This window comes from Hypanus sabinus, chromosome 12 (assembly GCF_030144855.1).
Source record: "Hypanus sabinus isolate sHypSab1 chromosome 12, sHypSab1.hap1, whole genome shotgun sequence".
Taxonomy (NCBI): Eukaryota; Metazoa; Chordata; class Chondrichthyes; order Myliobatiformes; family Dasyatidae; genus Hypanus; species Hypanus sabinus.
In genome coordinates this window covers 15,022,342-15,046,156 of record NC_082717.1, presented here as the reverse complement: position 1 = coordinate 15,046,156, position 23,815 = coordinate 15,022,342, and the positions used below count along the sequence as shown (strand labels likewise).

Below are 23,815 nucleotides of genomic sequence, written 5' to 3'. Positions count from 1 at the left end.
TTTCACCAGTTGACAGCTGCTGCATTGCTCCCTCTTTTAATACCTCTTCTATACATTTTGCTGGTCTTTGACAGGAATCAATCAGGACAAAGGAGATAGATATTTAACCAGATTAATATGGGGGCCATCGAGATAATGAATCTTTACTTAAACTATGGCATAGTGACTGACTGTGGAAGTAGTGGCTTAAAGCTGTTTGTGTACTGCTGGCCGAGAATCTTTGTGATCTACTTGATATCAAACAGAGGAAGGCAAGAACAGATGAGGTATGGTGATTAAGGTAAAGCCAGGTGGGACTTGCCTTCTAAGTCTGTTGGAGTAACTTAGAATGTGGATGGTTTTGTTAAAATGCTGAGGAAGTTGGCACGGATTAACAAACAAGATTTTTTTATGGTTTGCACTAAAGATGTCTTTATAATTGATGGGAAAATAAACTCCCTCAAGTGGACTAATACTCAAAGGTGCTCATTTATTTAAATAAAAAAAAAACTGAAGTAGTGAGAGAGCAACAGTATGCAGGGCGGGAGCCAATTAAAAACTCCAAGTCTGGTCAGGAGTTGAAACAGTGAGTGAGAGAATGAAATTTTGTATGAGTGAATCACTGAGCCAATAAAAAGAAAGGTTTAAGTGAAGCAGCCATTGTGGGAGCAGGGCAGCATCAGAATGACCCAGCTTTGGCTCAACAGACTTGGGCAAGCACAGAAGCAGGCTCTAGGTGAGCTTTTTGTATCTTTTTATCTGTTAGTAAATAGCTGGTGCACTGAGATAGGTCCAGAGTTAGTGGTATTGAATTGAACGATCTTTATGGTCATTATACATAGGTACAATGAAACTCTGTTTGGCTTCCTCTCAGGCAATCAAACAAAGCGGTAAATAAAACAAGACAGTAATAGAAAAAACAGTATTAAATAGATAAGTAGCTGAAAATAAGTTGCAGCAACACCAGAATATCACAGTAATGCACAAAGTGCTGTTAGTGCAAGTATTTGAGTCCTTGTGTGTGCTCACAGTTTCAGTCATTGTTCTGTGGGAGTGGTGTGATGGAGGCCACAGCTCTGGGGTAGAAGCTGTTCCTCAGTCTGTTTGTTCTGGTTTTTAGTGTCCTGAACCTTTTGCTAGACAGAAGCAGGTCAAACAGGGAGTGGCGGGGTGCGTGGTGTCTCTGGTTATGCTGATTGCTTTCCTCCTAACTCTGCTGGAATAGATGGTGTCCAGTCCTGGGAGCTCCATCCTGACAATCCGCTGGGCCGCCTTCACCACGCAATGCAGGTCCTGTCGCTCAGCAGCTGTGCAGCTGGCACACCACACTGTGGCGCTGTTGGTCAGGATGGTTTCAATTGTGCTTCTGTAGAAGTTAAGCAACAGCTTTTGTGGGAATTTGTCCTGTTTCAGCTTTCTGAGGATGAAGAGTATTTGTTGTGTCTTTTTTACAAGCAGCGAGAAGTTGGTGGTCCATGTCAGCTGCTTTGACAACAGAACAAGTATGTTAATTGTGTCTCCCTGATAATTACATTTGCATGAAATACACTGAGCTGCAGCTTGTTAGAGACCATATTAAGAAACTGGAACTGTAGTTTGATGACCAACGGTTCATACAGGAGAACGAGGAGGTGTTAAATAGGAGCTACAGGGAGGTAGTCACCCCTAAGTTGCAGAAGGCAGGTAACAGGACGACTGTCAGGAGAGAGAAAGGGAATACAGAGTCAATGCAGAGTACCCCTGTGACCGTTCCCCTCAATAGTAAGTATATTACTTTGGATGCTGTTGGTGGGGTTGGGGGGTACGACCTACCAGGAAGAAGCCACAGACAGATTTCTGGACTGAGTCTGGCTCTGTGGCTCAAAAGGGAAGGGTGCAGAAGAGGCCACCTGTAGAGATAGGGGATTCATTGGTTAGGGTAACAGAAAAGAGGTTCTGTAGACAAGAACAAGATTCCTGAATAATTTGTTGTCTCTTGGATGCCAGGGTCAGACATCTTAGATTGAATTCCCAGCATTCATAAGTGGGAGGGTGAGCAGCCAAATGGTGTGGTCCACGTCAGTACCTATGACTTGGGTAGTATGGGTGATGAGCCCCTACAATGTGAGTTCAGGGAGTTTGCTGTCAAATTAACCCAGAACCTCCAGGGTTACGATCTCAGGATTGCTACCCGTGCCACATGCTGGTGAGGCACTAAGCAGGAAGATCATGCAGTTCAACACGTGCCTAAGGAGATGGTACAGAAGGGAGAGCTTCAGATTTTTGGATCTCTGAGCTCTCTTCCAGGTAAGGTGGGATCTATACAGAAGGGACTGTTTGCACCTGGAGGGGGACATATCCTGGCAGGAAGATTTGCTAATGCTACAGAGGGTTGGATGGGGGAGCAAGGGGAGTTTAAACTAAACTTGCATCGGAATGGGAACCAGTGTCAGAACAGATAGTGGAGTAGTTGCAGAGAAAGATTTTGTTAAGCCTACATACAAGGTCAGGAATCAAAAGGTTGAGCATAGTGGGACTAATATTCTGAGCTGCTTATGTTTCAGTGCAAGGACTATTGTAGGAAAGGTGGATCGACTTTGAAGTGGATCAGCAAGTGGAATTATGACATTGTAGCTATTAGTGAGACTTAGTTGCAAGAGGTGCAGGACTGGCAGATTAATATCTGGGGTTCCATTGTTTTAGACGTGATAGAGCAGAATGGAATAAAGGGTGAGGTGTGGCACTACTAGTCAGGAAAATGTTACAACAGTACTCAGTCAGGACAGACTGGACAGCTCATCTAGTAATGCTTTGAGTAGAAATGGTGAATAAGAAAAGGTGTGACCATGTTAATGTGGCTAAATTACAGATCCGCAACAGTTCACAGCATTTAGAGGAGCAAATTTGTAGAGATCGCAGATAGTTGCAAGAAGTCAAGTCAAGTCAACTTTTATTGTCATTTCGACCATAACTGCTGGTACAGTGCATAGTAAAAATGAGACAATGTTTTTCAGGACCATAGTGTTACATGACACAGTACAAAAAACTAGACTGAACTACGTAATTAAAAAACACAACACAGAGTAAGCTAGACTACAGACCTGCACTGGACTGCATAAAGTGCACAAAAACAGTGCAGGCATTACAATAAATAATAAACAGGACAGTAGGACAAGGTCCAGGCTTTGGGCATTGAGGAGTCTGATAGCTTAGTGGAAGAAACTGTTACATAGTCTGGTCGTGAGAGCCGAAATGCTTCGGAGCCTTTTCCCAGACGGCAGGAGGGAGAAGAGATTGTATGAGGGGTGCATGGGGTCCTTCATAATGCTGTTTCCTCTGCAGATGCAGCGTGTAGTGTAAATGTCTGTGATGGCAGGGAGAGAGACCCCGATGATCTTCTCAGCTGACCTCACTATCCGCTGCAGGGTCTTGCGATATAATGTAATATATAATATAATGCAACATAATGTTGTGATAGTAGGTGATATTAACTTTCCATTTATTGAATGGGATTCCCATACTGTAAAAGGGCCATATGGGAGAGTTTGTCAGATGTGTTCAAGAGACTTTCCTTAATGAGTACAGAGTAGTCCCAACTAGAGAGAGTGAGATACTTGATCTTCTCTTAGGCAATGAGATAGGGCAAGTGGCAGACATTTTTGTGAAAGGGAACACTTGTAATCATAATGCCATAGGTCTGATGCTGGTTTACAGATTCTAAATTGGGGAAAGGCCAATTTTGATGGTATCAGAAAGGATTTCGCAAGTGTGGATTGGGATAGGTGGTTTTCCAGCCAAGGTGTACTTTGGAGGTGGAAGGCCTTCAAAAGTACAGAGATTAGGTGTTTCTCTCAGAATGAAAGGCAAGGATAACAGGTTCAGGAGACCTTGCTTTTCAAGATATTGAGACTCTAGTTAAGAAAAAAGTAGGTGCATAGCAGGCATAGGCAGGGAGGATCAAATGAGGTACTTGAGTACAAGAAATGCAAAAAAGAACACTTAAGAAGCAGATTAGGAGAGCTAAAAGACACGAAATTGCTCTATCAGACAAGATGAAGTAGAATCCTAAGACTTCCTACAGAGCATATAGATAGCAATGGACAAAACTGGTGCTCTAAAAGATCAGAATGGTAATCTATGCGTGGAGCTGAAAGAGATGGGGGAGATCTTAAATAAATTTTGTGCATCTGTATTTACCCATGGGATGGATGTAGAATCTATAAATGAGGCATTGAAGCAGCAACACCATGGACCCAATACAGAGTGCAGAGAAGGCAGGTGCTATCTTGTGGCAAATTAGGGTTCTGAAAGAGGTGGCTGAAGAGATTGTGGAGGCATTAGTAATGATCTCTCAAGAATCACTAGATTCTGGAATGGTTCTGGAAGATTGGAAAATCGCAAATGTCACTCCACTCTTCAAAAAGGAAGAGAGGCAGAAGAAAGGAAACTATAAGCCAGTTAGTCTGACCTCAGTGGTTAGGAAGATGTTGGAGTCGATCATCAACGATGAGATATCAGGGTACCTGGAGGAACACAATAAAATAGGATATAATCAGCATGGTTTCCTCAAGGAAGCCTTTTCTGGTGGTTGCTGGTGACTTATGGTGTTCCAAAGGGGTCTGTGTTGGGACCAATTCTTTTTACATTATATATCAATAATTTGGATGACTGAATCAATGGCTTTGTTGCAAAGTTTGCAGACGGTATGAAGATAGGTAGAGAGGCAGGTAGTTCTGAGGAAGTAGAAAGGATACAGGAGGACATAGATTAGGAGAATGGGCAAAGAAACGGCAGATGGAATACATTGTCGGGAAGTGTATGGTCATGCACATTGGTGGAAAAAATGAAAGGGTTGACTGTTTTCTAAATGGAGAGTAAAATACAAAAAACAGAGGCGCAAAGGGACTTGGGAATCCCTGTGCAGGATTCTTTAAAAGTTAATTTGCAGGTTGAGTCTGTGGTGAAGAAGTCAAATACAATGTTAGCATTCATTTCAAGAGGACTTGAATATAAAAGCAAGGATGTATTACTGAGACTTTATAAAGCTCTGATGAGGCCTCACATGGAGTATTGAGAGCAGTTTTGGATGTGCTGGAACTGGAGAGGTTTCAAATGAGGTTCATGAAAATGATTCCAGGATTGAATGACGTCATATAATGAGCGTTTGATGGGTCTGGGCCTGTATTCACTGGAATTCAGAAGAATGAGGGGTGACCTCATTGAAACCTATCAAATGGTGAAAGGCCTTGATAGAGTGGATGTGGAATGGATATTTCCTATGGCGAGAGAGTCTAAGACCAGAGGATGCAGTGTCAGAATACAGGGGTGTCCTTTTAGAATGGAGCTGAGGAAGAATTTTGTTAGCCAGAGAGTGGAGAATCTGTGAAATACTTTGCCACAGGCAGCTGTGGAGGCCAGGTCTTTATGTATATTTAAGGCAGGGGTTGATAGATTTTTGATTGGTCAGTGCATGAAGGGATACGGGGAGAATTGGGGGAAATTGGGGCTGAGAGGAAAATTGGATCCGTCATGATGAAATAGTGAAGTAGACTCAATGGCCCAAATGGCCTAATTCTCTTTCTATATTTTATAGTCTAAATTAGGGTGGATAAATCCCCACAGTCTGACAAGCTGTTTCCTTGGACCCAATGGGAGGATAGTGCAGAACATGCAGGGGCCCTAGCAGAGATATTTAAAACATCCTTAGCCATGGTTGGAGGTGCCAGAGGACTGGAGGTGAAATAGTGTTGTTTCGTTGTTTATGACTCTAAGAATAAGCCAAGAAATTATAGTCTGTTGAGCCTGTCATTGGTAGTGGGAAACTTATTGGAATGTATTTCATGGCACTGGATACAGAAGCATTTGTATAGACAAGGACAGTCTAGGGATAGTCAACATGTGGTTTAGTGCATGGTCGTACATGTCTAACCAGTTGTATAGAGTTTTTCAAGCAAGTTACCAAGAACGTTGACAAGGCAGTGGAGGTTGTCTATATGGACTTTAGTAAGACCATTGACAAGGTAATGCATGGGAGGTTGGTGAAGAAGATCCAGGCGCTCAGCATTCAAGATGAAGTAGCAAATTGATCAGACATTGGCTTCGCCAAAGAATCCAGAGAGTGGCAGTAGATGGTTGCCTCTCTCACTGGAGACCTGTGAGTAATGATGTGCCACCTGGGTCAGCGCTGGTCTATTTTTGTTGGTCATCTACATCACTAATCTGGATGATAATGTAGTAAACTGGATCAGCAAATGTGCGGATGGCAGGGAAAACTATCAAAGCTTGCAGCAGGAACTGAACCAGCTGGAAAAATGGGCTGAAGAGTGGCAGATGGAATTTAATGTAGACAAGTGTGAGGTGTCACACTTGGGAGGACTAACTTGGGGAGGTCTTACATGGTGAGCAGTAGGGCACTGAGGATTGTTGGAGAACAGGGATCTGGGAAGACAGATTATTAATTCCTTGAAAATTGCATCACAGGTAGATAGGTTCATAAAGAAAGTTTTGAAAGAGTGCAGAGAACGTTGATATAGGGAAAGGTTAAATAGGTTAGGACGTTATTCCCAAGAACGCTGAAGACAGGGGAGATTTTATACATGTATAAAAAATTATGAGGGATATAGATTGGGTAAATGCAAGCAGGCTTTTTCCACTGTGTTTGGGTGAGAGTACAACTAGAGGAGAGGAACATGAGAGGAAACTTCTTCACTCAGAGGGTCATGAAAGTGTGGAACAAGCAAATAGTGGATGTAGGGTTGACTCCTGTTTCTGTGCTGTAGTGTTATACGTATGACTATGTTTTTGATGAAAATTTAAAGAATATCAAGATTGTGAAAAATCAACCAATTTCACAGGAGTTAATCATATGCAAGATTTTTTTTAACAGTAAGACCTAACACTTTAAGAATACATTACAAATTATAAACACAAGATACCGCAGACACTGGAACTTCTGAGATGCACACACAAAAGTGCTGGCAGAACTCAGCAGTGATAATAAACCTGATTCTGATCTGTGTAGAGGAATAAACAGTCAGTGTTTCAGGCTGAGAGCCTTTATCAGAACTGGGAAGGAAGAGGAAGGGGAAAGAAAGCGGAATTAGAAGGTGGGGGAAGGAGAGAATAAAGTGAGAAGCTGGAAGGTGATAATTGGAAAAGGTAAAGGATTGAAAAAGGAGCCTGTCAGGAGAAGAGAGTAGGCAATGAGAGAATAGTAAGGAGGAGGGGCACCAGAGGGAGGCGATAGGCAGGTAGGGAGAAGAGAAGGGTTCATCTGCTGTACCCTTGTTTTCTCTTCACCTGCCTAACACCTCCCTCGTGTCTCTCCTCCTTCCCTTTCTCCGATGTTCCACTCTCCTCTCCTATCAGATTCCTTCTTCTTCAGCCTTTCACTTTTTCTACTTATCACCTCCCAGCTTCTCACTTCATTCACCCTCCCCCACCCACCCAGTTTGTACTCCTTTCCCTACCCCCACCTTATTCTGGCTTCTTTCCCCCTTCCTTAATAGCCCTGATGAAGAGTCTCTCCATAGACACCGGCTGACCTGCTGAGCTCCTCCAGCATTTTTTGTGTATATTAAATCATTACAACTTTTATACCTCCTCAATAAGCAAGTCATCTACTGGAATTTTAATCCGTTTTCTTCATGCAATATAATACCTGTACCTGGTCGAATATCAGGTTTAAAAAAATTGTTCAGAAAGAGAGACAGGTTCTTGAAAACCTGATTTTTGCTGTGTCTCTGGTGGTGCTTATATCATGCAGTCAGTAAAGTTCCCAAATTAATTATGTATTTTACAAAAATATTCAGTGGGGTGGACAACATGATGCAATTTATAGAAGCTTTTGCAGGCAAACAATTCAGTTATCACCAGTTGAGGGGACCCTCCCTTCTGTCAGCCATCCTTGGACTCCGATACACCAATAACAGAGCAGCTAAACCAGAGAACAAATTTAACAGTGAGAAGTTCATGATAGAGTAAACACAACCAACACACATAAAATATAAACAGCGTAGAATGGGAACAGACTCCTTGGCCCACAACTTCTGTGCTGACAAGGATGCCAAAATAAATTAAATTAATCCGCCCCTCCATTTCTTGCCTTTTTCTGCACCTGATCAAATGGTTTTTAAATACCAATATGGTGTCTCCTTCTATCACCACCCTTGGCAGTGTATTCTAGGCACTTCCTACAATCTGTAAAATAAAACACCAGCCCTGTGTGTTGCCCTAAAAATTCCTGCCTCTCATTTTAAAACTATGCTTCTAGTAATTGACATTTACACCCTGGAAAAAAAAATCAATGACTATCCATGCCTCTCCTAATTTTATAAACTTCTCTCAGCCTCCAAAGCTCCAGAGAAAACAATACAAGTTTCCAACACAGATTTTCTAACAATCCAAAACAGATTGAGACAGTGAAAGCAATAACAGGAAGTTATTTTGTTGCTCCAGACTCTGACCAGACCAAACTCATTCCAAAATCTCATAATAATTTGTACACAACAAAATAACCATTTCCCTCACCCTACTTAACATCAAACAGCTTCACAGTTTACAAACATATTAAGTTGGTAATAAATGAATTGAAGTGCAAGAGAAAGAGCACCACTTTATTTTCAATTGGTTTTAAGTAACCAAGGGATGATGAAGGCAGAAGGCATTTGACTGAGATTTACATTATACACAGATAAACTGTAGGGCTGAAATGACTAATAATTCATAAATATATATTTTAATAGAGGAACAATTGCAAAAAATACAGGAACAAGAGCACTTTTTTTTTAGACAAATTAGGTATGGCAGCATATGAAAAATACATTGTCAATCAATAAAATTGATCCAAAAATACATGCTGGCATTTCACATGACATTTTTTTTGTTTCATTATATTGAACAGAGGTGCTCATTTGATAATATTGAGACATTTATTTGTCTGCAGTAAGGACTTACATTTTAAAAAAGCTGAGAGTTTCAGAAAATGACCAACACAGAAAAGTGCTGGGGGAACTCAGCAAATCATGGCAGCATCTATAGAGGACAGTATAACAGTTAATAATTTGAACCAAAACTCTTCACCAGGGTCTTAGCCCGAAATGTCTACTGTTTATTCCCCTCCATGTATGATGCCTGACTTGCTGAGTTCCTCCAGTATTTTGTGTGTGTTGCTTGGATTTCCAGCATCTGCAGATTTTCTCATCTTTTTATTTCTCAGGAATATACGGCTCTGTTTAAATAGCGAAATGGCATTTGACTGTAAAGAAATTATGCAAGCACAATTATTCCATAGATGAGAGGAACACATAAATGGAAGCAGCTGTTCACTAGTCTTGCAATCACATACCCATCTTTCCTTGTTCCTTGATTGTTTTATCTAAAAGCTATCAACCCTCAGATTGATTTTTATTTGATCTATTTACAGCTTTTGAGGGAATTCCAAGTTTTTATCACCCTCTCCATATGTAAATGTTTTTCCAAGCATGAGTAGTATGCTCTACAACAGGAGTGCCAGAACAGTTAGTGAAGAGGTTGTAGAGCCAGATGTTGTTAAGACCCCAAATTCAGGAAACAAAGGGTTGAGCATGGTACGACTAACATCTCGAGCTGCTTATATTTCGATTCAAGAAGCATCATAGGAAAGACAGATGAGCTCAGTGCATGGATCAACACCTATTGGCCATTAGTAAGACTTAGATGCAGGAGAGGCAAGACTGACAGCGTAGTATTCTGGGGTTCCACTGTTTTAGATGCAACAGAGTAGAAGAGATTAAAGCACTTGGGGGGAAAAAAATCACAGCAGTGCTCAGGCAGGACAGAGTGGAGAACTCGTCTAGTGAGGTGTTGGGTAGAACTGAGAAATAAGAACGGTATGACCATGTTAGTGGGACTATATTACAGATCACCCAACAGTCTGAGGGATTTAGAGGAACAAATTTGCAGAGCGATCGCAGACTGTTGCAAGAAACATAAGGTTGTGATAGTAGGTGATTTTAAACTTTCCACATATTGACTGGGACTTCCATTCTACAAAATAGATGGGATAGAGTTTGTCAAATGTGTTCAGGAAAGTATTCTTAATCAGTACATAGAAGTCCCAACAAGATCATATGATACTTAATCTGCTATTAGGGAATGAGACTGGGTAGGTGACAAAAGTTTGTGTAGTTGAATACTTTGCATCTAGTGATCACAATGCCAGTTGTTTCAAAATAAATACGCAAGATAGGTCTGGTCCGCGGGTTGAGATTCTAGATTGGAGAAAGGCCAAATTTGATGGCACCATAAAGGATCTGGTAAGTGTGGATTGGGACAGGCTACTCTCTGGTAAAGCTGTACTTGGTAACCAGGAGGCTGTGCCTGTCAGAATAAAAGGTAAAGATAACAGGTGTAGGGAACTTTTGTTTTCAAGAGAACACTTAAGAAAGAAATCAGGAAGAATAAAAGAAGGCATGAGGTTGCCTGGCAGACAGGATGAAGGAGAATCCTAGGGAATTCTACAGACATATTAAGAACAAAAGGATTTCAAGGAACAAAATTAGTCTTCTGGAAGATCAGAATGATAATCCATGTGTGGAGCCAAAAGAGATGGGGAAGATCTGTGTTTACTCAGGAGAGGGACAGAGTCTATAGAAGTGAGGCAAAGCAGCATCAATATTATGGACCCAATACAGATTACAGAAGAGGTGGTGTTTGCTGTTTTGAGGCAAATTAGGGTGGATAAATCCCCAGGGCCTGACAATGTGTTCCCTCAGGCCCTCTGGGAGACAAGTGCAGAAATTGCAAGGGCCCTATCAGAGATTTTAAATTATCCTCCATGACAGGTGAGGTACTGGAGAATTGGAGGACTGAAAATGTTGTTCCATTGTATTGAGTCTGTGGTAAATAAGACAAATGCAATGCTGGCATTTATGTCAAGGGGAATAGAATACAAGTGCAAGGAGATAATGCTGCGGCTTTATAAGACAGTAGTCCGGCCACACTTGGAGTATTGTCAACAGTTTTGGGCCTCATATCTCAGAAAAGATGTATTGTCATTGGACAGTTCAGAGGAGGTTCACGAAGATGATTCAGGGAATGAAGGGGTTAACATATGAGCAGCATTTGGCAGCTTTGGGCCTGTATTCACTGGAATTTAGAAGACTACGGGGGGGGGGGGGGGAAAGAGGGGAGATCTAATTGAAACCTACCGGATTTTAAAAGGGTTATCATACCCTTTTTTAAAGGAATATATAATGGCTCTGGGTCTGTACTCGTCAGAATTCAGAAAGATGAAGGGGGATCTCACTGAAATCTTTCGAATGTTGAAAGGCCTAGACAGAGTAGATGTGGAAGAGTCTAGGACAAGAGGGCATAGCCTCGGGATAGAGGGGTGCCCTTTCAAAACAGAAATGCGGAGAAATTATTTTAGCCAAAGGGTGGTGAAGTTGTGGAATTTGTTGCCACATGCAGTTGTGGAGGACAGGTCTGATTAAGGCAGAGATTGATAGGTTCTTGATTGGACATGGCATCAAAGGTTACGGGGAGAAGGCTCGGAATTGGGGTTGAGGAGACAGAGAAAAGGAACAGCCAAGATTGAACGGAGGAGCAGACTCGATGGGCCAGATGGCCTAATTCTGCTCCTATGTCTTATGGACCAGATAGGGTAGATGAGGAGAGGATGCTTCCTATGGTGGAGGTATCCACAACTCGAGGGCACAGCCTCAAAATGTAGGGGAAACTTTTCAGAACAAAGGCAAGGAGAATATTTTTTAGCTAGAGAGTAATGAATCTGTGGAATGCTCTGCCTAAGACTGCAGTGAAAGCCAAGTCTGTGAATATACTTAAAGCGGAAGTTGATTGATTCCTGATCGGTCAGGACATCAAAGGATATGGCAAGGTGGCAGGTATATGGGGTTGAGTGGGATCCAGAATCAGCCCTGATGGAATGATGGAGCAGACTCAATGGGCTGAATGGCCTATTTCTGCTCCTATGTCTTATGGTCTTCTGGTTCTGCTGTTCAAGAATGGCTTTAAAAATAGACCAGAAAATTATATGCTGGTGAGCCGGGCATCAGTAGTGGGGAAAGTCATTTGAAGGTATTCTGAGAGATTGGATATATAAGAAAAACAAAATGCTGGTGGAACGCAGCAGACCAAGCAACATCTTATAGATGCTGCCTGGCCTGCTGCATTCCACCAGCATTTTGTGTGTGTTGCTTGAATTTCCAGCATCTGCAGATTTCCTCGTGTTTGGATATATAAAAACCTGGATAGACATGGACTGATTAAGGATTATCAGCATGGATTCATGCATGGTCAGTCTTGTCCAAACAATTGTATAGTTTTTCGAATCAATTACCAGGAAAGGTAATGAAGGCAAGGCAGTGGATGGTGTCCACGTGGACTTTACTAAGGCATTTGACAAGGTCCTGCATTGGAGACTGGTCAAGAAGGTTCAATCACTCGGCATTCAAGAATAGGTAATAAACTAGACAGACATTAGCTTTCTGGGAGAAGCCAGAGAGTGGTAATAGATGAATGCCTCTCTAACTGGAGGCCTGTAACTAGAAGAATGCTGCAGGAATCAGTGCTGGGTCCCTTGTTCTTTGTCATCTATATCAATGATCTGGATGATAATATGGTTAACTGAATCAACAAATTTGCCAATGACAGAAAGATTAGGGGTGCAGTGAACAATGAGGAAGGGTGTATCATGGCTTGCAGTGGGATCTGGACCAGCTGAAAAAATTGGCTAAAAAATGGCAGGTGGAATTTAATGTAGTTAAGTGTGAGGTGTTGTACTTTAGTAGGACCAACCCTGCAGGTCTTACAGAGTGAATAGTAGGGCACTGAAGAGTGTGGTAGGCATCTAGCAATACAGGTCGATAATTAATTGCAAGTGGTGTCACGGGTAGATAGGGCCATAAAGAAAGCTTTTGGCACAGTGGCTTTAATAAATGAAAGTAATGAATACAAGGAGATGGGGTGTATAAGACATAGGCCTAATTTAGAGTACAAAGTGCATTTTTGGTCACCTACTTACAGGAAAGATGCAAGCAAGGTTGAAAGAACACAGAGAAAAATTACAAGGATCTCGCCTGGGTATGGAGGACCAGAGTTACGAGGAAAGACTGAATAGGTTACGACTTTATTCCTTATATCATAGAAGGTTGTGAGATTTGACTAAGCTATACAAAATTATGATTGATATAGATAGGGTAAGTGCAATGCTTGTTCAGGTGAGGTTCTGTGGGACTACAACTAGATGTCATGGGTGAATGATGAAAAGTTTAAGAGTAACACAGGGATAAACTTCTTTACTCAGAGAGTTATGAGAGTATGGAATGAGTTGCCAGCACAAGTGGTGCATGCAAGCTCGATTTGAACATTTAAGAGAAGGCTGGACAATATATGGATAGTAGAGCTATGGAGGGCTATGGTCCCAGTGCAGGTTGAGGGGAGTAGGCAGTTTAAATAGTTTGGCATAGACTAGAATGGCCAAAAGGCCTGTTTTTGTGACATACTCCTCTATGACATAACGAATTTTATCCAAAACATCCCTTAATCATTTAACTTCTGGTGAAAGCAACTCACTTTCTAGTCATTCTGGAAAATCTACAATATATTCCCCAAGGACTAGCTTGTCTTTCCTACAATGCGATGTCCAGTACTCCAAAACTAGATCTGTGTACATGCAGCATAGCTTACATCTCCTACACTCCAGTCAGAGCTACAAACTGACTGTTGGTGACCACTGTCCAAAACTAGAGCACTACACATACAAATCCTTTCTATTCTACAGGAAGTGACTCAATTTCTGATTCTTCCATGTATAAAGCACAAGCCAGGTGTGTAAATGGGACACCCACTTGCACAGTTAAGTTAGTTAAATTCTAAAACAAGAAGCCCAACTTATCCAAGACAAAGAAACCTGCTTAACTGACTTGCTCCTGCCCCACTGAACTCATATCTGCATACCAACTCTGTTTTATTCCCCCCCCCCCCCACCTAGTTCATTCCCTTCCTACTTACACTTCACACACTCTGGATCTTTTCAATGATTTCAGGTTCTCTGGCCCCCATCATCTTATTTTCACCGTGGATGTGCAGTCCCTGTATGCCTCCATCCCCCACCAGGAAGGCCTCAAAAACTCCCTGTGTGTTTCTGGACACCAGACCCAACCAGTTCCCTTCTACCACCACTCTCCTCTGTCAAGCAGAACTTATCCTCACTCTTAATAATTTCTCCTTTGGCTCCTCCCAATTCCTTCAAACAAAAGGTATAGCCGTGGGCACTCGTATGGGTCCCAGCTATGCCTGCCTTTTCGTCGGCTACATGGATCAGTCTACGTTCCAAGCCTACACTGGTGTCCATCCCCCACTTCTCCTATGCGACATCAACAGTTACGTTGGTGCTGCTTCCTGCACCATGTGGAGCTCATTAACTTCATCAACTTTGCCTCTAACTTCCAGCATGTCCTCAAATTTACCTGGTCCATTTCCGACAACTCCTTCCCCTTTCTCAATCTCTCTGCCTCTGTCTCTAGAGACAGTTTATCTACTGACATCTATTATAAACCCACAGACTCTCACAACTACCTGGACTATACCTCTTCCCACCCTGCTACTTGTAAAAACGCCATCCCCTTCTCTCAATTCCTCTGTCCCTGCAACATCTGCTCTCAGAATGAGGCTTTTTATTCTAGAACAAAGGAGATGTCCTCCTTTTTCAACAGAAGGGGCTTCCCTTCCTCCACCATCAACAGTGCCCTCAAACATATCTCTTCCATTTCACATGTGCCTATGCTCATGCTACCCTCCCGCCACCCTACCAGAGATAGGATTCTTCTTGTCCTCACCTACCACCTCACCAGCCTCCATGTCCAGCACATAATTCTCTGTACTTCTGCCATCTCCAATGGGATCCCATCACCAAGCACATCTTTCCCTTCATCCCATTTTCTGCTTTCTGCAGGGTTAGCTCCCTCTGCGACTCCCTTGTCCATTCATCCCTCCCAACTGATCTCCTTCCTGGCACTTATCGTTGCAAGTGGAACAAGTGTTACATCTGCCCCTACACCTCCTCCCTCACCATTCAGGGCTCCAAACAGTCCTTCAGGTGAGGTGACACCACCTGTGACTCTTTTGGGGTCATATACTATATCTGGTGCGGCTTCCTGCATATTGGTGAGACCTGATGTAGACTGTGTGATCGCTTCACTGAGCATCTACATTCCGTCCACTAGAAGAAGTGGGATCTCCCAATGGCCATCTATTTTAATTCCACTTCCCATTCCGATATGTCTATTGTCACGATGAGGCCACACTCACCTTATATTCCATCTGGGTAGCCTCCAACCCAATGGCATGAACATCGATTTCTCAAACTTCAGGTAATGCTCCAACCCCTTCACCATTCCCCACCCCCTTTTCCATCTCTTAATATCTCATTGTTTCCCTCTGGTGCTCCTCCCCCCTTTTCTTTCTTCCATTACCTTCTCTCCTATTCAATTCCCCTGTCTCCAGCCCTGTATCTCTTTCACCAATCAACTTCCCAGCTCTTTACTTCACCCCTGCCCCTCCTGGTTTCACCTATCACCTTGTGGTTCTCCCTCACTCCCTCCATCTTTTAAATCTGCTCTATCTTTTTTTTCTCCAGTCCTGCTGAAGGGACTCAGTCCAAAACATCAACTATACTCTTTTCCATAGATGCTGCCTGGCCTGCTGAGTTCCTTCAGCATTTTGTGGGTGTTGCTTTACTGTCAACCCTTTCTATAAATAAACAAAAGAGTTTCTGTAGATTCCAACCAACTGATCTATCTCACTCCTGCGCACCTCCTCATCACCATCTGAGATTTTGCCAACACTATTTTGCTCATTCAAAAAAAAATACACTTTCTCCACTTGCAACACTATATCAAATGACCTATAAAATTGCAGAATCTTTGATCACAAACAAAATCTACCACCTATAAGATTACTCTCAGCTCACACAGTATATCATAATCCGCTATCCAATTGGCCAGCATCTTGCTCATTTGGCACTGATTCCCACTTCCTGTTCAAACTCACCAGACTGGCTGGAATTACTATATTGTCTAAAGTGTGACACTTAATACAGGTGCACCTCAAGGATGAGTGCTTCACTCACTTCTATACCCTCTTTGCAGTCATCACAGTGGTGGCTGGGCACAGCTCAAAACAGCATCTATAAATTTGTTGATAGCACAACTGTTGGCAGAATCTCAGCAAGGAAGCATACAGAGTGAGATAGATCAGCTAGTTGAGTAGCATTGTAACAACCTTATACGCAATGTCACCAGCACCAAAGAAATGATTATGAAATTTCAGGAGAAATTGAGAGAACACGCACCAGTCTTCCTTGAGGGGTCAGCGATGGAAAAGGAGAGCAGCTTTCCAGTTCCTGGGTGCCAACATCTCAGAGGATCTATCTTGGGTCCAACACAAAGATGCAATTGCAAAGAAGGCACATCCACTATTCAAGATATGCTCTCTTCTCATTATTACCATCGGTAAGGACGTGCAAGAGTCCAAAGTTCCATACTCAACATTTCAAGAACAGCTTCTTCCTCTCCACATCAAATTTCAGAATGGTCCATGAATCCATAAATAATATTAATTTTATTTTTGGAACATAATTTTTATGTCTTGCACTGTAAAGCAGCTGCAAAACAACAAATTTCATCATGTATGTCAGTGATAATAAACCTGATTCTGACTTAGAAAAAAAATTGTGAATTAAAAGAATACAGCTAGGAGGGCCAAGATGGCCTGTTTCCATGCTGTGATTGTTATATGGTTGTATGTTATATGGTTATTTGACAGTGCACAAAAATTGCCTGACACCAGCAACGTGCCATCTGCAATCCTTTACTACCAAGTCAACCCTGCTGAAACTCCCATATGGAAGTGTGGGAACACCTACTCAAGAATGTGAGAGCTTTAGATTTTTAAATTACAAAGTATTTGCAACACAAGAATAGTCCATTCATTCAACACACAAACCTTCTAATATATCCTTCTATTTCTCCCTCTAATAATTATTTAACTAATATAATGCTATCTGACCCAATTACATTTTGTGGTTCAGAGCCACATTCTACTATAGAAGTACAGTTGTAACAGATATTTCCATAACGTAAATCTGTCTTAATGGTTTCAGGAATATACTTGATTACACAGATTGCACTGGTTATAGCCTGATGGTGATCAGGAAAGGCTATTCTGATAAAATGTGACTTGCTATGAAGAAAATTTCTTCTAATCATGCTCATTGTATTATAACAGATGTTCTTCATATTAACAGCCTTGTGATTTCACCTATAAGTCAAAACAGCACATTACCATAAGAACACATGAACATAAGAAATAGGAGCAAGAGTAGGCCATCTGGCCCGTTGAGCCTGCTCCATCATTCAATAAGATCATGGTTGATCTGGTGATGGACTCATCTCTACCTATTTGCCTTTTCTCCATAACCATTAATTCCCCTACTATGCAAAAATCTATCCAACCTTGTTTTAAATATATTTACTGAGGTAGCCTCCACTGCTCCATTGGCCAGAGAATTCCACAGATCCACCACTCCCTGGGAGAAGCAGTTCCTCATCTACGTCGAATCTACTCCCCTGAATCTTGAGGCTATGTCTGTCCCCTAGTTCTAGTCTCCCCTATCAGAGGAAACAGCTTTCCTGCCTCTAGCATATCTATCCCTTTCATAATTTTATATGCTTCCATAACATCCCCTCTCATTCTTCTGAATTCCAGTGAGTACAGTCCCAGGAGACTCAAACTCTCCTCATAGTCTAACCCTCCCATCTCTGGAATCAACCTGGTGAAACACTTCAGCACGCCTCCAAAGTCAGTATATCCTATCCCAAGTAATGAGACCAGAACGGCATGCAGTAGTCCAGGTGCAGCCTCACCAGTACCCTGGACAATTGCAGCATGATCTCCCTGCTCTTAAATTCGATCCCTCTAGCAATGAAGGCCAACATTCCATTTGCCTTCTTGATTGCCTACTGCACCTGCAAACCAACCTTTTGTGATTCATCTACAAGCATTTCCAAGTCTTCTGCACAGCAGCATTCTGCAATTTTTTATCATTTAAACAATAATCTGCTCTTTCATTTTTACTTCCAAAGTGGATGACCTCGCATTTACCAATATTGTACTCCATTTGCCAGACCCTTACCCACTCACTTAACCTATCTATACCTCTCCTCAGACTCTCTGTATATTCTGCACAATTTGCAATGAAGATCTTAGAGGCATGCAAAATTATGACTGAATCTATCACATGATTTCATAATTTTTAAATGGCATAAGGCAATTCTTCACTTCTGAAATGTAAACTTCGTTTTTCTCTCCATAGACCTTTCCTGTATAGCGAAAATTGCCAGGATGCTCTGCAGAACTGTGCTACTGAATGAACTGTCATTTCTTGAAAACCTATACTCCAGCATGTTTGCATAAAACATTTCACAGCTTTCTAATAAACGTGCCACCAAGATTGGGGGCATAGTGGGCAGCAAGGAAGTCTATCAAAGCTTCCAGCATGATTTTGACCAGTTGGGAAAATGAGCAAAAAAAAAGCTGAATTTAATGCAGGTGAGTGTGGTGAGTTGTACATTGGGAGGCCAAACCAGTGACTTACACAGTGAATGGTAGGGCTCTGAGGTGTGCAGGAGAATAGAGGGACCCGGAAATACAGATCCACAGTTCCTTGAAAGTAGCGTCTCAGATATGTATGGTCATAAACAGAGCTTCTGGCACTCTCATATATCAGGGTACTGAGCTGGGATGTTACATTGAAATTTTACAAGACATGGTGATGCCAAATTTGGAGTATTGTGCACAGTTCTGGTCACCTATCTCCAAAAAATATATCAATAAGTCCAGAAGAACGTGAAGAAAATTTACAAGGATGTTGCCCAGGCTTGGACCAGAGTTATACAGAAAGGTTACCGAGTATAGGACTTTATTCCTTGAAGTGAAGGAGAATGAGTGAAGATCTTTTAGAAGCATGCAAAATTATGAGGGCATAGATAAAGTGAGTGCATTCAGCACCTCATGTTGGGTGAAACTACAGGTGGAGGTCATAGGCTTAGGGTGAAAGGTGAAATATTTAAGGGGAATCTGAGCAGTAACTTCTTGCAGGTATGGAATGAGCTGCCAGCAGAAGTGGTAAATGCCGATTTAATTGTAAAATTCAAGAGAGGTTTGGATAGGTACATTGATGGGAGAGATTTGGAGGGATATGGCCTATTGCAGATAGATGGTACTAGGCAGAAATCAGGTCAGCACAGACTAGATGGGCTAAAGGACCTCCTTTCTTGCTATGAATTCATATTACTGTCATTCTGTACCACAAGACTACAGTTGTTGCAAGAATGTATTATGATATAACCCAGCATAATGACCATTGAACTAAATACAGTATATTATGTAAGAACAATTAAATGAGTGCATATTTGAAAGAACTCATTTGTTTAGGCCTGCAATACTTAACACTTTCATCAATGTTACTTGTAATGCATAACAAGATTAAATGAAAAGAGCTGAAAGCACTTGCTGATAGACTACATTCTTAATACCAGAATAATTTCAGACTATACACAGTAATAAAAAATTAAATTACTGTATCTCACACAAAATGCTGGAGGAACTCAACAGGTTAGGAAGCATCTATGGAAATGTATAAATAATCAACATTTCGGTCTGAGACCCTTCAAGAGTCCTTAAGAAGGGTCTCGACCAGAAACGTTGACTGTTTATTCATTTCCATAGATCTGCCTGACTTGCTGAGTTCCTCCAACATGCTGTGTGCTGCTCTGGATTTCTGTGGACGTCCTCGTGTTTAAAATTAGTGTATTCTTAATTAATTGGACAAAGTACATTCTATGAGGATAACTACTTACATAAATTTAATCGGTAAAAGGATGTCAATCTCATCTCCACACCAGACCTGAAAAAAGGGGAAAACAAGAGCAATTTAAATTAAGTCGTTCCTCTGATATCCATTTAGAATTTCATAAAAATGTTAATCCACATCAAAAGTAAATCAGAAATGACATGGCAATCTCAGAAGGATTATCTGTAATTCCCTGTTATAATATTTGGGGGCATAAATGGCAATATCACCATTACTTTATCTGCCTACAGGAGATTGAGCAGAGCACCAATTGCTTAAAAAATTACAAATATCTCACAGAGAGTAGAGAAAAAAATTCTGAACAGTATAACACAGCATTGAAGCATAAAAGCTAAAAACACTGGAAATGCACAACAAATCAGGCAGCAGAGGATAAAAGATCAGCATCGTGTATGAAGCACCAGTAGCGTTACACTGTTCACTTTTTAATTTCAGTCGTAAATGCACCTTATTTGTTAATTTATTAGTGGTAATAATGCTTCATGTATTATATGTGAGTTATATGTACTATGCCCTGAACCTTGGTCTGTAGAAATCCGTTGAGCGGTATATATGTATGTGATTGAATGACAATAATCTTGAACTTGAGCCTGAAATGCTGTTTTTCCCTCTCACTTTCTGCAGATGCATAACCCAGATATTTCTCTCATCAACAGTTTTTTTCCCATATACACACACACCACAAAGCATCTCTCCAACCAACTTAGCAAGTTGGCTTCTCAATTGTGGCTTAGTTGGCAGGAATGCAAAAAGATTGAGCTATTTGTACAGGTGCCAAAAAAACACAAACACAAGATGCTCATGCTGTCAACAAAAGTTAGAATGTAACCTCAGGTTGGCACCCTATAAAGGTCTAATCACTCATAACACTGTAACACGCAGTTAACTGCAATACACCAATGCACAGCTACAATAATGAAAAACCAGAGTGTGAAAACCTCAACCAATAGCAAAGAAATAAAAATTCCCTACATAAACATGATACTCTAAGGATGTCTAACAACGGGACGAATAAGGGCATACGTAGTTTGTAAATGGTTTGAGCAGACACTGGAAATGAGCCACACAGAGAGAATGGAGCCAGTTTATATTTGGGATCCAGTACTTTAACCTATAGTTAATGCTAACAGAGAATTAAAGCGTTTCAATGAGGCATCTGGGCAGGTCAAGCAGTCAGCACACAAACATCAGACGCGGGCAGAAGACGAGTTAGACACTCCTCTCCTCAAGTCAATCACTGACGGAAATGCTTTGACATACAGAACGTGTGAACTGCAAACACTTTGTGTGGGCAGATGAAGAGCGCGGGGGGGGGGGGGGGAGCTCGTGAACAAGAGAAAATCTGCAGATGCTGGAAATCCAAAGCAACACACAAAAAAAAATGCTGGAGGAACTCAGCAGGTCAGGTAACGGCCGTGGAAATGGCTGTGTACACGTAGGCAGAACGGTGGGAAGACGTTTGTGCACACGGACAGAGCAGTGATAATACCTGTCTCCGTTCCGTGTGCACTCGATAATACCCATCTATACTAATCTCAATCGCCAGAACTTTATCCATATCCTTCTATGCCTCAGCGATCCGAGTGCTTGTCCAGATTACTTATCGGTGTTGTGAAGAGGTAGAGGCAGAAGGGTAACAGAAACTGCCTCAGAGAACTGCATGTATCAGCAAGTAGGCAGAGGAAATCCTCGTGCGGGGAGACAGAATTAAAAACAGAAACACAGCAGATGATAAACACAAGATTCGGCAGATGCTAGAAACCAACGTCAACACACACAAAATACTTGAGACCCTCTAGTACTTAGCGGTCTGTCCATCGGGGAACAGAGCAGGTCGGGCAGCATCTGTCGGAAGAGAGCCAGACCAGGACACACACACACCGGCGTTCCGCAGTCGCTGCCCGGCCTGCCGAGTGTTTCCAACACTTCAACCTCAGGATCCCCAGCAGCTGCGGTGTCGCGCAGGGCCGCAGTACCGAATGGCATGCAGCAGCTGAGGCCGGAGGGCGAGCAGCTGCCAGCGGGGAGGACATTTAACAGAGGTAGCATCCCCCCCACCAACCATCCCCTTCCCCAGGCCACTACCTCCTTTACATACACCCACCATCTCACCCCCCCCCCCCACCACCAAAAGCCGTCGCCATTCCCCTTCCAATCACTGCTCCATCTCAGAGGGTGAATCTGTCGTTTGTATTTATTCCCCCCCCCCCCCCACCACCACGACCACGGAGGGAGATTGAGAGGGGGGCAGGTCGACGGCACCCACCTGCTCGCGCTCCGGGCACCTGCGCTCCACTCAGCTCGCGCCGCCGAGTCGCTCCGACATCCGGGCACCCCCGTGCGCGTGCGACTCGCTCGCCGTCCTCCGAGCCGGCGACCAAAGAGCACTCGGGTGCGCCGCGCGGTCCCTCCGCCCGCGCTCTCCCGCGCTGCTCCCCGCTATCGGTGCGCTAACCGTGGTGCAGCAACAGCGGCTTTTCTTTTTAAAATTCCCCTTTCCTTTCAAAGTCCAATCGTGCCGTAGAGATTTTTAGGACAGTAGGAGGCTTTTGAAAGCATCACTGGGAGCATTTTGACCTTTTGTGTTATTAAAGTTATATTTCAATGCCAGGGAAAGTGGTCGAGGCGGGTGTATTAAAATGGAAACAATTGGACAGGTACGCGGAATGGAAAGGAAAGGAAAAGGATGTGAGCCAAACATGGATAAATGGACTAGCACCTTGGTCAGCATGGACAAGTTGGGTTGAAGGGCCTGGTTCCGTCCTTTGTTGCCCTTTGACTCTATAACTTGCCACAGGATACCAGACCTCTGATCTTTTCTTGTAGCTGAGTATTTATTGGTGACTCAATTAGTCAAAATATGCAATTATACAGGTCCAGTACAGCAACGTGGGAACACGGTATCGCAACAAGACCCCCAACTCCATGTATCTTTATCTTATGGATAAGTCTTTTATGCAGAATGTTGTGACTGTAATCAAGGTCACCAAAGAAACACTGGAGCAGGTTAGAGAGAAGCCTTTGTTCACTGCAATAAACAAACATTCTAACGGAGACAAACAGGAGAAAGTCTGCAGATGCTGGAAATCCAGAGCAACACACACATAATGCTGGAAGAACTCAGCAGGCCAGGCATGCAGTGGAAAAGAGTCGATGTTTCAGGTTCCACTGAAGGTCTTGGCCCAAAACATTGAACGTTAACTCTTTTCCACAGCCTGGCCTGCTGAGTTGCTCCAGCTTCTTGTGCCTGTTTCTCATGGAGACATACCTGGTAGAGGCCCATAAACTCAAAAGTACATCACATTAAAATCAAAGGTATAAAGATGATTCAATACAATTTCAATAGTTAAAATGACAATTTACTTTAATATTCTGGGTTGATATTACTTCTTTTGAATTACATATCCGCGGTAGGATGCACCTCTGAATATTCTAACACTCCTGTTGACACAGATATTTTAACAATCTCCCACTTGGACTGTAACCCACTTGGGAAAGCAATGCTGAGCTGAGTCTGCATTATGTAATGATGCAGATTTGATTAGTTGAGCGTAAGGTAAAGGAACCCTTAGTGTTCCAGTGTTCATAATGTGATTGAGTTCACCCTGCAGTTTGAGAATGAGAAGCTAAAGTTGGATGTATCAGTATTACAGAGGAGTAAAGAGAATTACAGAGACATGAGAGAGGAATTGGCCAAAGTTGACAGGAAGGGGATGCAAGCAGGGATGATGGCAGAACAACAGTGGCTGGAGTTTCTGGGAACAATTCGAAAGGTGCAGGAAAGATACATCCTAAAGGTGCTGAAGTACTCCAAAAGGAGAAAGAGGCAAACATGCCTGACAAGAAAAGTCAAAGATAGCATAAAAGCAAAAGGGAGTGATAAAATATAGTGAAAATGAGAAGGAAATTAAAGGCTGGGAA

General features: G+C 42.4%; 1 protein-coding gene across 9 annotated transcripts in view; it reads right to left on the bottom strand.

The window, feature by feature from the left end:
* Positions 1-22,281, bottom strand: part of cnsta (consortin, connexin sorting protein a) — a 103,951-nt gene extending 81,670 nt beyond the window's left edge. For 2 of the 9 annotated variants that reach the window (XM_059985580.1, XM_059985581.1), the window contains exons 1-4: positions 22,161-22,280; positions 19,881-19,927; positions 16,313-16,624; positions 4,427-4,481 (exon numbers count right to left, since the gene is read on the bottom strand). The gene's annotated coding sequence lies outside the window, so the exon portion shown is untranslated. Of the gene's footprint in view, positions 1-4,426; positions 4,482-16,312; positions 16,625-19,880; positions 19,928-22,160 lie in introns of all 9 variants that reach the window. The other 7 variants (XM_059985574.1, XM_059985577.1, XM_059985582.1 and 4 more) reach the window with 7 other exon arrangements.
* Positions 22,282-23,815: the final 1,534 nt, after the last annotated feature.